Source organism: Heptranchias perlo, chromosome 19 (genome assembly GCF_035084215.1).
Source record: "Heptranchias perlo isolate sHepPer1 chromosome 19, sHepPer1.hap1, whole genome shotgun sequence".
NCBI lineage: Eukaryota > Metazoa > Chordata > Chondrichthyes > Hexanchiformes > Hexanchidae > Heptranchias > Heptranchias perlo.
Window position 1 is genome coordinate 43,305,693 of NC_090343.1, and position 11,452 is coordinate 43,317,144.

An 11,452-nucleotide genomic window follows, 5' to 3' on the forward strand; every position below is an offset into this window, starting at 1 on the left:
GCATTACAATAGTGACTACACTTCAAATGTACTTCATTGGTTGTAAAGCACTGTAAATTAAAAGATAAAATCAAGCAGCCATTGCATTAAAACAATGGCTGTGCATCACAAAACAGGATGGACTGCGAGGCACCGTGACCTTTCCCATAAAGTTGCCATTGAAGAGCTTCAAAGGCTCAGTCTTCCTGGAGGAGCTTTTGTGTGAAGATTACACTGTTTAAACTCTTCAAAAGGAGACAGATTGCCAGGTCAGAATGATCACTACAGCTGCAAACCTCTCCACCTCTCTCTCCTCCTTTAAGTCTCTCCTTAAAATCTACCTCTTTGCCCAAGCTTTTGGTCACCTTTGAAAGTTGGGAGATTGGATTAGCTCCCCTGTATGATTTATCTCCTGTCCTGAGAGCAAGCGGTCAAGTACCTCCCAGAGACGTCCAGACCAGGGTGGGAACCTTGTAATGGGGAGAATTGTATCAGCTTATTCAGTGCACTTCAAAATGGGAGCCATATTATATCAGTAGAAATAATGAAAATATCTGCTATTGATATCTCCTGATAAGCGCCTTGGGACATTTTACTTTGTTAAAGGCGTTTTCTAAATGCAAGTTGTTGTTGTAAATGTAGCTTCACTGTGGGTGCTAAAGGGACACCATCTTTGTGATGAAGTACGTGGCAAACACTCAAAACACATTGGGGCAGAACTTGCTCAGCCGGGACGCTGTTCCTCGGTGGCAGTCTCTCCAGCCGCCGTCAAATCCATCGGAGCAAGTTCGCGAATGCACAGTAAAACCCCGAGATCGCGAACTTGCTCTGATTGGTTCACTGGCGTTTTGACAGTTACGAATTAAACGGCACCTACGCTACAATCAGCAAACAATCGTAAACTTACCCACTGCCCAACTGGAACGTAGATACTTACGCCACAAGAAGGTACGCTTGAAAATACCAGCCTTACACTACATTTTAAATGCAGGGTGACTTACAATGACTCCAAAACAACAAAAAATTAAATTATTTTAATATTTTTTGATCATTAAAAACATTTACTAAAAAATATATTTTTTAAACTTTTAATTTCTGTATGTTTCAGTACATTATAAATCATTTCCTTGCCTTTTTATAATAATGTATGTTAAATTTTTATTTAGACTAACATAGGGAATGTCACTTTAAATGAATGAGTGTTACTTGCCTTCTTGTGGGTGGGGTTTCCATTCTCACAGTCTATGCGTGCAGATGGGGGCCTCTGCTGATCTCGGAGTCCATCACGAGAGAACAGTTGAAACTGGAGTAAGTGGACGTTGTGGGCCACGCAGTGAGTATCTTTTATCCGCAGGATGTTCAGAGAGCCTTGCCATCCCGGTCGGAGCAAGTTCCAGCCTATAATAATGGGACTTGGGCACGGCTTCACTTTTGATGACAATTTTGCACAATTCTTCTGCCTCATCACTTTCTCCAATGAAGTCATTGCCCCTTTAACAATTGTTGTTCACCTGTTGGCAGGTTAACCAGTTAGCTTTTTGAGATAACCGGAAAACTGTTTTCAAGTGGACTGTGGCAATTTTCCCAATCTTCACTTGTAAATGTAATTGTGAGTGGTGCCCCAGGACAGATACTGTGGCAGATTTGAAAGAAGCCATTCCTAATTGCATTTACAAATAGGAAAATGCAACATTGCGAGATCCTGGTTGCTAGGTTACCATAAATGGGTAACCACCAGTTATTACATTTTGTCAATATTGAAAGCCCCAAAGGTTTATGATAAATTGCATGCAAGATATTCTTTGAGTTAGAATTGAAAAAACAGAGTGTGCAATGTATTGTGCGCTTTTGAAGTTTTATATTGTATGACATTAGCATTTAAACTCTTGTACATCACACAACTATTATTTGGCAGAGGGGACATTGTAGACAGTGTGCTTACTTTGGATTGCTGTCAATGAGCATAAATAGCATGGATTCCCTAATGACTTCCTCACGTAGAATGAAGTCACAGAGTTCAGAAAGGTTCCAGGGTTCGATCCGACCTCTACTGAGTCAGCTGATCTCAAAGTGGACAACAATAGGCAAATACAAGTAATCTGCGTGCCCTTGGTTTAGGGATGAGGGAGGTAGAAATAGCTAAGATTTCCATTCCTTATCACTTTCCAGTGACTTCTATGCACACATTGGTTAAGGGCAAAATCCAGTGCCATTGGAAGCATACCCTAGCACGAGTCATTATTTTAGGAGAAGAGCAAAGAGATCATGGGAAAATAATAATCATTAATAGTATTCGTCATATTGTAGAATCTAGAGCACAATGGAGGAGGGCAGAAGTGCCATATCTAAAAAAATGTAATAGGATACACTGCTATGAAGAAGATTCTTTGTGTTCCGATAGCAAAGAACCATTGATCTCTGTTTGATGTATCATTAACAATGGTATATCAAAGAGCACTGCATTGAAAAGGTACTTGATACGGCTTCCTTATTGTTTAGATAACCATATTGGTGAGTTGGCCATAAATGGCATATTAAAGGTAATGGTTTAGAAAAAAGTGTTGCAATGAGATCGTATTATAGTATCTTACAATTAATAAACATATCCCAAAAAGTAAAAGGGTCACAGAGCTTTTTTTTTTATTCGTTCACGGGATGTGGGCGTCGCTGGCGAGGCCGGCATTTATTGCCCATCCCTAATTGCCCTTGAGAAGGTGGTGGTGAGCCGCCTTCTTGAACCGCTGCAGTCCGTGTGGTGACGGTTCTCCCACAGTGCTGTTAGGAAGGGAGTTCCAGGATTTTGACCCAGCGACGATGAAGGAACGGCGATATATTTCCAAGTCGGGATGGTGTGTGACTTGGAGGGGAACGTGCAGGTGGTGTTGTTCCCATGCGCCTGCTGCCCTTGTCCTTCTAGGAGGTAGAGGTCGCGGGTTTGGGAGGTGCTGTCGAAGAAGCCTTGGCGAGTTGCTGCAGTGCATCCTGTGGATGGTACACACTGCAGCCACAGTGCGCCGGTGGTGAAGGGAGTGAATGTTTAGGGTGGTGGATGGGGTGCCAATCAAGCGGGCTGCTTTATCTTGGATGGTGTCGAGCTTCTTGAGTGTTGTTGGAGCTGCACTCATCCAAGCAAGTGGAGAGTATTCCATCACACTCCTGACTTGTGCCTTGTAGATGGTGGAAAGGCTTTGGGGAGTCAGGAGGTGAGTCACTCGCCGCTTATTCTCATCATGGTGACATTACATACAAGTGACTTAATAATGTCACTTAAGTATAAATGAATTGTGCGTTTGGAAAATATTTCTTCACATGTTTACAAAAACTTTTTTTAACATGAAGACAGTGTGCCTTTAAACCCTTAGCAACACTACGCAAAGTGTGCCAACCTATAATTGATGAAGAACAATGTACATTTGCATTGACGTAATTACAGAACGCGAAGGAGATGAGAAATATTGGAAATGAAAGTCATTTACTAGAAAATGTAACATGTTGATGTCCTTTGCAAACTTGCACCCAATGACAGGGCAACCTGGCAGTAATCAGGATTCTGATTGGCTACTGTTATATTTCATGCTACATTACTGATTGACCTGTGTACTTCCATTTGGGAATTATTCTAATCTTACAGGTTTAATTGTGCCATTTGTATTGTCAAAATCAAAGTGACGTTAATCAAAATGGGTTTATAGAACTGCATTGAAATTAGTACATTTCTGGCCTGTTCTGTCTACTGGACCTTTTCTTCTGTTGCGAGGCACTTTTGCTGCGCAGGCAGTATACCTGCAGTTCCATTTTAACAGGCGGTGCCCTCATCCACCAACATCTCGAAAAAGTCGAAGCATGTAGAGATAAGGGGAAAGTAAAGGTAGGTTAATCTCAAAGGCTCAGTGGGCCATAGAGCTCATAGTGCGGTACAGAGCCACGGAGATCACAAGATCTCAAGGAGAATACAGATGAGGTAGGCCATTCACTCCATCTTAGCTCATCGGTCCAAAAGAAAATCCTGCAGTACTCTGATCCTGCCATCTAATAAGCTGTTGACTGACTCAGCTTTTCACTTCCACTACTTCTCCTTGAAGTCTATTCCAAATGATTAATCTTCCTGTGGAGAAATTCTTCCTTCCATCAGCTCTAAATTTGCCTCCACCAGTTTGAACTTGTGGCATCTGCGCACCTTATTGTCTTTGTTTTTTCTTAAAGTCAAGACTAACTTTTCTATATCATTTAATATCTGATATACCCTGATATATTTCTACAATGTGCCCCTCAGTATTTCGAGATTAAACTGACCCAGTTTCTCCAATCAACCCCTGCAGCTCAGTCCTCTGATGATGGGATGAGCCTCCTAGCTGTCCCGTGAGCCACCTCTAGGATTTGAATGTTTCCATTGTATCTTTGGTGATAAAAACCGGTGCAGTCTAACCAGAGCAGTATGCAGTTTCAATATAACCTCCTGACTCATATTCTGCTGATTTAATAATATATATTTCAACATTCTGTTTGCTTTGTTAATTGCTGCTCCACCATGTCTTGGCATGTTAAGTGCACCAACATCCCCAGATATATTTAACCTCACTTTAAGCTGTTTCTGCACCTTTCATAAATGATATATGGTGCCCATTCTTTCTTCAATTATGTAGTGCCTTGTAGGATAGATGAACAAAGAAAGAAAGACTTGCCTTTATATTGCGCCTTCCACGATCTCAGGACATCCCAAGAAGCTTCATAACTAATAATGTACTTTTTCAAGTGTAGTCACTGTTGTAATGTGGGAACACTAAATCCTGCACAATATACAAGAAATATTGAGGGATCAATTTAACTCATGGCTCCCCATTTTGCACCTGAAAATAAAGGACTTGAAACTTAGGTGGGGGGGGAGGGGCCTGGGGGGATGGGAACCTCGGCCACCCCAGGCTTGTCTGAAGCCATATTCAGGCAACGAGCGAGCAGCCCACCCACTCGAAACAAGCGCAACATTGCTTAAATATGAAAACTGGGGTTCTACATCAGTTGTAGGACCCCGACTGCAAAATTCAGGTACAAATGGTAAAAGTGTGTGCCGAGCATGGTCCACTCAGTTGTATTAGGGATTGGGTGGCTACTCACAAAAAGGCCCAGGAAATTTTGAGCCCACAAAATAAAACCCTCCTGCTCGCTTCTAGCCCGCTCAAGGCCAGCCCACCCTCCCTTCCAGACCCCAGGATTGTCTAACTCACACCCACCCCGGACCCCCAGGATTGTCTAACTCAACCCACCCCGGACCCCAGGATTGTCTAACTCAACCCACCCCGGACCCCAGGATCATCTAACTCACCTTACCACGGATCCCAGGATCGTCTAATTCACACCCACCCCGGACCCCCAGGATCATCTAACTCACACCCACCCTGGACCCCAGGATCATCTAACTCACCTCACCCCTAGGACCCTAGGCAAGACAGAGGGTCAGAGGGATCTTGGTGTGCAAGTTCACAGATCCCTGAAGGCGGCGGAACAGGTAGATAAGGTGGTAAAGAAGGCATATGGGATACTTGCCTTTATTAGCCGAGGCATAGAATATAAGAGCAAGGAGGTTATGATGGAGCTGTATAAAACACTGGTTAGGCCACAGCTGGAGTACTGTGTGCAGTTCTGGTCGCCACACTACAGGAAGGATGTGATCGCTTTGGAGAGGGTGCAGAGGAGATTCACCAGGATGTTACCAGGGCTGGAGCGCTTCAGCTATGAAGAGAGACTGGGAAGATTGGGTTTGTTTTCCTTGGAGCAGAGGAGGCTGAGGGGGGACATGATTGAGGTGTACAAAATTATGAGGGGCACAGATAGGATGGATACTAAGGAGCTTTTTCCCTTCTTTGAGGGTTCTATAACAAGGGGGCATAGATTCAAGGTAAAAGGCGGGAGGTTTAGAGGGGATTTGAGAAAGAACTTTTTCACCCAGAGGGTGGTTGGAGTCTGGAACTCACTGCCTGAAAGGGTTGTGGAGGCAGGAACCCTCACAACATTCAAGAAGCATTTGGATGAGCACTTGAAATGCCATAGCATACAAGGCTACGGACCAAATGCTGGAATATGGGATTAGAGTAGACAGGGCTTGATGGCCGGCGCGGACACGATGGGCCGAAGGGCCTCTATCCGTGCTGTATAACTCTATGACTCTATGACTCTATGACCCCGGATCCCAGGGTGGTCTAACTCACCTCACCCCGGACCCCAGGATCATCTAACTCACACCCACCCTGGACCCCAGGATCGTTTAACTCACCCCACCCCACCCCCCCCGGACCTCAGGATCATCTAACTCACCTCACCCCGGACCCCAGGATCATCTAACTCACCCCACCCCGGACCCCCAGAATCATCTAACTCACCCCCCCCCCACCCCGGACCCCAGGATCATCTAACTCACCCCACCCCGGACCCCCAGAATCATCTAACTCACTCCCGCCCCTACCCCGGACCCCAGGATCATCTAACTCACCCCACTCCGGACCCCCAGAATCATCTAACTCACCCCCCACCCCCACCCCGGACCCCAGGATCATCTAACTCACCTGGCCCCCCCTCCCAACTCTGGGATCATCTCCCCCATCAGAAATTCCAATACGCAACCTATAGTAGTTGAGGGATATCAAATGAACTTTTCCTCCTTTTCTAACACATATACACCAGAAAATTGAACTGCTTTTTATTATTCATGTCTAGGGTTTTATATAAGATGTCAAAATTAGCTCGTCTTGGACTATCCAATATACCCCAATCCAAAAGATATCAATTGTTGAGCAAGCCACTTCAATGGATCTCAGCACAACACTGAGTAAAGTACCGGAGACAGAGTTGGACAGACAAATGCATTGACTAACTCTATTTGTGACATCCATGACAAAATGATTAATCTGTCACAAGGTTAAGTATCGATGATTATAACAAAGTAAATATATTAAAGTGTGGTGCGTTTACATTACTGGTGCAATTATAATTAGGACTACTTTGATTGATACTCCATGAATCAATGTAATCTAAATCATAAGTGCATCAGTAATGTAAGTGTATCACGACATCTGACCCATAGCTGGGTTTTTATTAGTAACGTTAACTTAGAGTACGGACTTAACAAGGTTAGGGAGAAAAAAAATTGGATAACGGCCGTTTTGGGGTGTAGATAGCGTGATGCGCTATTACCCCGCGCCCACTGACCCCTGCACAGGCAGGATGCAAGTTTCGGCCAGCCCGAGGACTCACCTGTAATCAGCATTCCATTCCGGGCCTTGCAAGTGGAATCAATGCAATTCGCAATTTCCACCAGCAAGGGGAAGCTCAATCTCTTAAAGGGAGGATGTTTCTTAGAAATCTCTTAAAGGTAGCTGGTACCTGTTATTTGCTGCATGGAATCTGAACGGAGATCAGACATCGCACACGTAAAACACAGATGCAGATCCCATCCGTATGTTTACACAGTGATGAGTTATGGTAAAAACATTGAATAAAGGTTGCGCACTACTAAATCCCACACCCTCCAATCTGCTCGCCAGACCTCACCAATCTGCCGATCTGAGTTTGTACCAGGCCTGCGAGAGTGCGTGCACCAAGGTTCTCTGCTGATGCACTAGATACCTTGGTACAAGAGGCGGACAGAAGGAGGGACATCCTGATCCACGGGGGTGGGGGGGGGGGGGGGGGGAGGGAACAAGAGGCCCTCCAGACATATATCCAAAAGGCAGCGGGGGACAAAGTCAATGCCAGGCGCACAGCATCATGAACATGGATGCAGTGCAGGAAGAAGTTCAATGCTTTGACATGAGTGGTCAAGGTGATTGAGGTCAACTGTCAAGTGGCATCTCCTACCAACTGCACCACGCACTACACCCCCCATCACCCACATACCAACAAACTCTTTCCATCAGTACTCAACTCTTCCAACCAGATGCTTCCTCTCACCCTTACACATTACCACTGTTTCAAGCCACCCACCCACAACTCACAGGCCACACACACTGGCAGCTATTCAACCATGACAGGCACATCACCCAGACACTCATCCCACTTTCTTGCAGGAGAAGGTGGCGCATATCAGGAGGCAGCAAGTAGCCGTGGCATTTAGCCACTCGAGCCTGTGATCCAATGAGATCATGGTGGACCTGTGACCTAATTCCATATACCAGCCTTAGTGTCGAAACTTAACATTACTTATTCTATACAATGCATTAACACCCAAACAAAAGTAGAACAAGCGAGAATTTATTATTTTACTTGTACAAGTGGAAGAGCACCTCAAGACAATGGTTGAGGATACATCTTCGCTGAGTTCAAGAAACAGCTCACGTTTATACAGCTCAGTAACAACGCCCACCTGTCACAGAATATGGGCGTACACGTACATTCTTTATTGGCTCACGTAGTTGGTCAATCAAGTCGTGAGCCTGCCCCCCCCGAATGTTCATAGCCCTTTATTACTTTGGCACGTAGGCCTGAGCATTCCCATCCTCCCCACATTTCTGTCCTGGTTATCAGTAGGGCTGAAGTCAGTCTCAAGGCCACATGGCCTTTCAAGAAACTGTATTCTCATTATATTTTTGTAGTCAGCAATACCCTTATTTTCTAGGGGGGACAGACGGTACTAAGCACCTGCTCAGCTAACTTAATTATCAACATACCAAGGCTTAAACGTAATTACACAATTGTGCTTCTCTGTGTGCTGTAGCTAACCTATTATGTGGGTTAACAAAGAGTTAATATGGTCAAGTATCCCTTCATGCATTTCTACATTCGTGAGTTAGGTGTATCAGAGAGAGTTAATATGGTCAAGTATCCCTTTATGCATTTCCACATTAGCCCCATATCCCTTAATACCCTTGGTTCACAGAAATCTATCAATCTCAGATTTAACATTCACAAGTGAGCTAGCATCACCTGCCATCTGCAGAAGAGCATTTCAAACATCTCCCACCCTTTGCGTGTAGAAGCATTACCTAACTTCACTCCTGCACGTCCTGGCTCTAAATGTTAGGCTATGTCCCCGTGTCCAAGTATTCAAGTCTAGGAGACCTCCAAAAACAGTTACAAATGCCTCAGCAGCCAGAAGTAATAATCCAGCCACTAACCTGTAAATCCTGCACGGTCCCTTTAAATAGCGCCGGTTGGGGGTCCTCCAGCCAATCTAAGGCACGTTCAGATGGTCAGGGTTAAGACTGTGTGTTGATTTGAGCGTTAAGTCCCAAAATGGTGTGTATCACTTTAAATCAGCGTTGCACACTGATTAAAGCCATTTTCTCCCTACTTTACATGATACCAGCGTTCATTATCTGCACCTGTGCAAACTCCTCTACCAAGATGGTGTCCGGCGCACGTCACGCTGGAAACATGCGCTTGCATCCAAGACGCCATCTTGGATGTCGGAGAGGCCGTGTAGCGCCGAAACAACGGGCGCTACACGGCCCAATTTAGCGCCCTAAGTGTCCAGCGAAAAATGGGTTCAAAATTACGTACATACATTTTAAATTAAGGATATAATCACGTTACCAAAGTCAATGTCAACAAGAAACACCACTTCAAGTCAGGAAAGCGATGTAGTTGACGTCACATATTGGGAAACTGTTCAGAGTTGAAGTACCCCTTTAAGAACCAGACTCTCTGTCTTCTGGATTTATGTTAGGAAATGTACTTTTTCTCTCAAACTTGAAAGTAGCATCAATTTCATTAAGTGCTACTACTTTCCATCACATCTGTCCAATATAATTTGTTTCCCCACCGCCCCCCCACCACTGACAATGTGCATCCTTATCTGAAAGCGAGACATTTTTGAGTGAGGAAACAAAGGGGCAGGTGCTACTGATTCAGAGCTTAAATGAATTGAGATGTTATAAAATCCTTCGCTTTCTCTGCATTTTCTCTAATGGAAACTGTGCCTACTTAGCAGCCTTAATCAGCCCTTCATCCAACTTTACATTACATTTTCTTGCTGTTTTCTTTAAGCCTCAAGAATTAAATGAAATCTCAAAGGAATACAAGGACGCAAGTCTGTAATGACCACCTCTGGGATTCTTCTCTGGTGATCATTATAGACAGGTTCAATTCAGATGCAGTGTAAAACCCCGAATGCTGCAGTTTCAGTCTCTCAGGCATACATGAACCCATTGGGAGATCATTTTCAACCCCTTCGCCTGGGCAGTAACCTGGCAGAGCAGACCGTCCACCTATCGTAGAACTCACCCTTGGTTTAAATGATAGGACAACCAACAACAACTTGCATTTATATAGCTCCTTTAATGTAGTAAAACATCCCAAGATGCTTCACAGGAACGTTATCAAACAAAATTTGACACCGAGTCACAAAGGGAGATATTAGGACAGGGGGAAAGAGTTAGGTTTTAAGGAGCATCTTAACGCAAGAGAGAGAGGCAGAGAGGTTTAAAGAGGGAATTCCAGAACTTAGGGCCTAGACAGCTGAAGGCACGGCCGGCAATAGAGAGGCAAAGGAAATTGGGGATGCGCAAGGGGCCAGAATTGGAGGAACGCAGAGATCTCGGAGGGTTGCAGGGCTGAAGGAGGTTACAGAGATAGGAATGGAGCATGGAGGGATTTGAACACGAGGATGACAATTTTAACATCAATGTGTTGCTGGGCCAGGAATCAATGTAGGTCAGCGAGCACAGGGGTGATGGGTGAACGAGGCATGATGCAAATCAGGATATGGGCAACAAAGTTTCAAAGTGCTCCCCATCCTGTCTCCATTCAGGAGCTGAGTGCCCTAAAAAAAGAAAAAGGAGGCGCATCACGTGTTGAGGAAAGAGTTTCCACAGTCACTTTCCAGTACATCACCCAACTGACCATTCTTTATGGGTAAGCCAAACCCGATCCCCCTTCCCCCCAACTAAACGTTCACACGCAAACACTTTCCAGCACGGGTCACTGAGTAGTGATCCCTGGCTGATTTTTCACCGTAATTCAGGATGCTGAGGCCAATTGTAGCGCTGCATTGCCTCCCTGGTTGAAATCATCAGGCGCTAGAGAACTTAGAACCTTTCTGGTCTGTACTGCATCACCTGCTCATTTACTTTTTTTATAACTCACCACATTAAACAGTGGAAACATAGCAGAATGATTAGTATCCCCTCATTGCAACAATGATACTCAGTATATTAGACGGAACTATTGTTTGTGGATGCCCGATGTGTTTATTTTAACGTTACTTCAAATCAAAAGAATCCACATGTCTGTAAACCCATTATGATTTCATTCCACAATAAGACCTGCCCTATAGTTTTCACCACTGCAGTAATCAGTGCTTATTATGATCACTGGTTAGTAGAACCATTCCAGCAGTGTGATTTCTATTTAATGTAGAATCATTAATGAGATCATTTATATATATCTATATTCTTCAACAGCACCTCCCAAACCTGCAACCACCACCACTTAGAAGCACAAGGGCAGCAGGTGTATGGGAACACCAACACCTCCAACTCACACA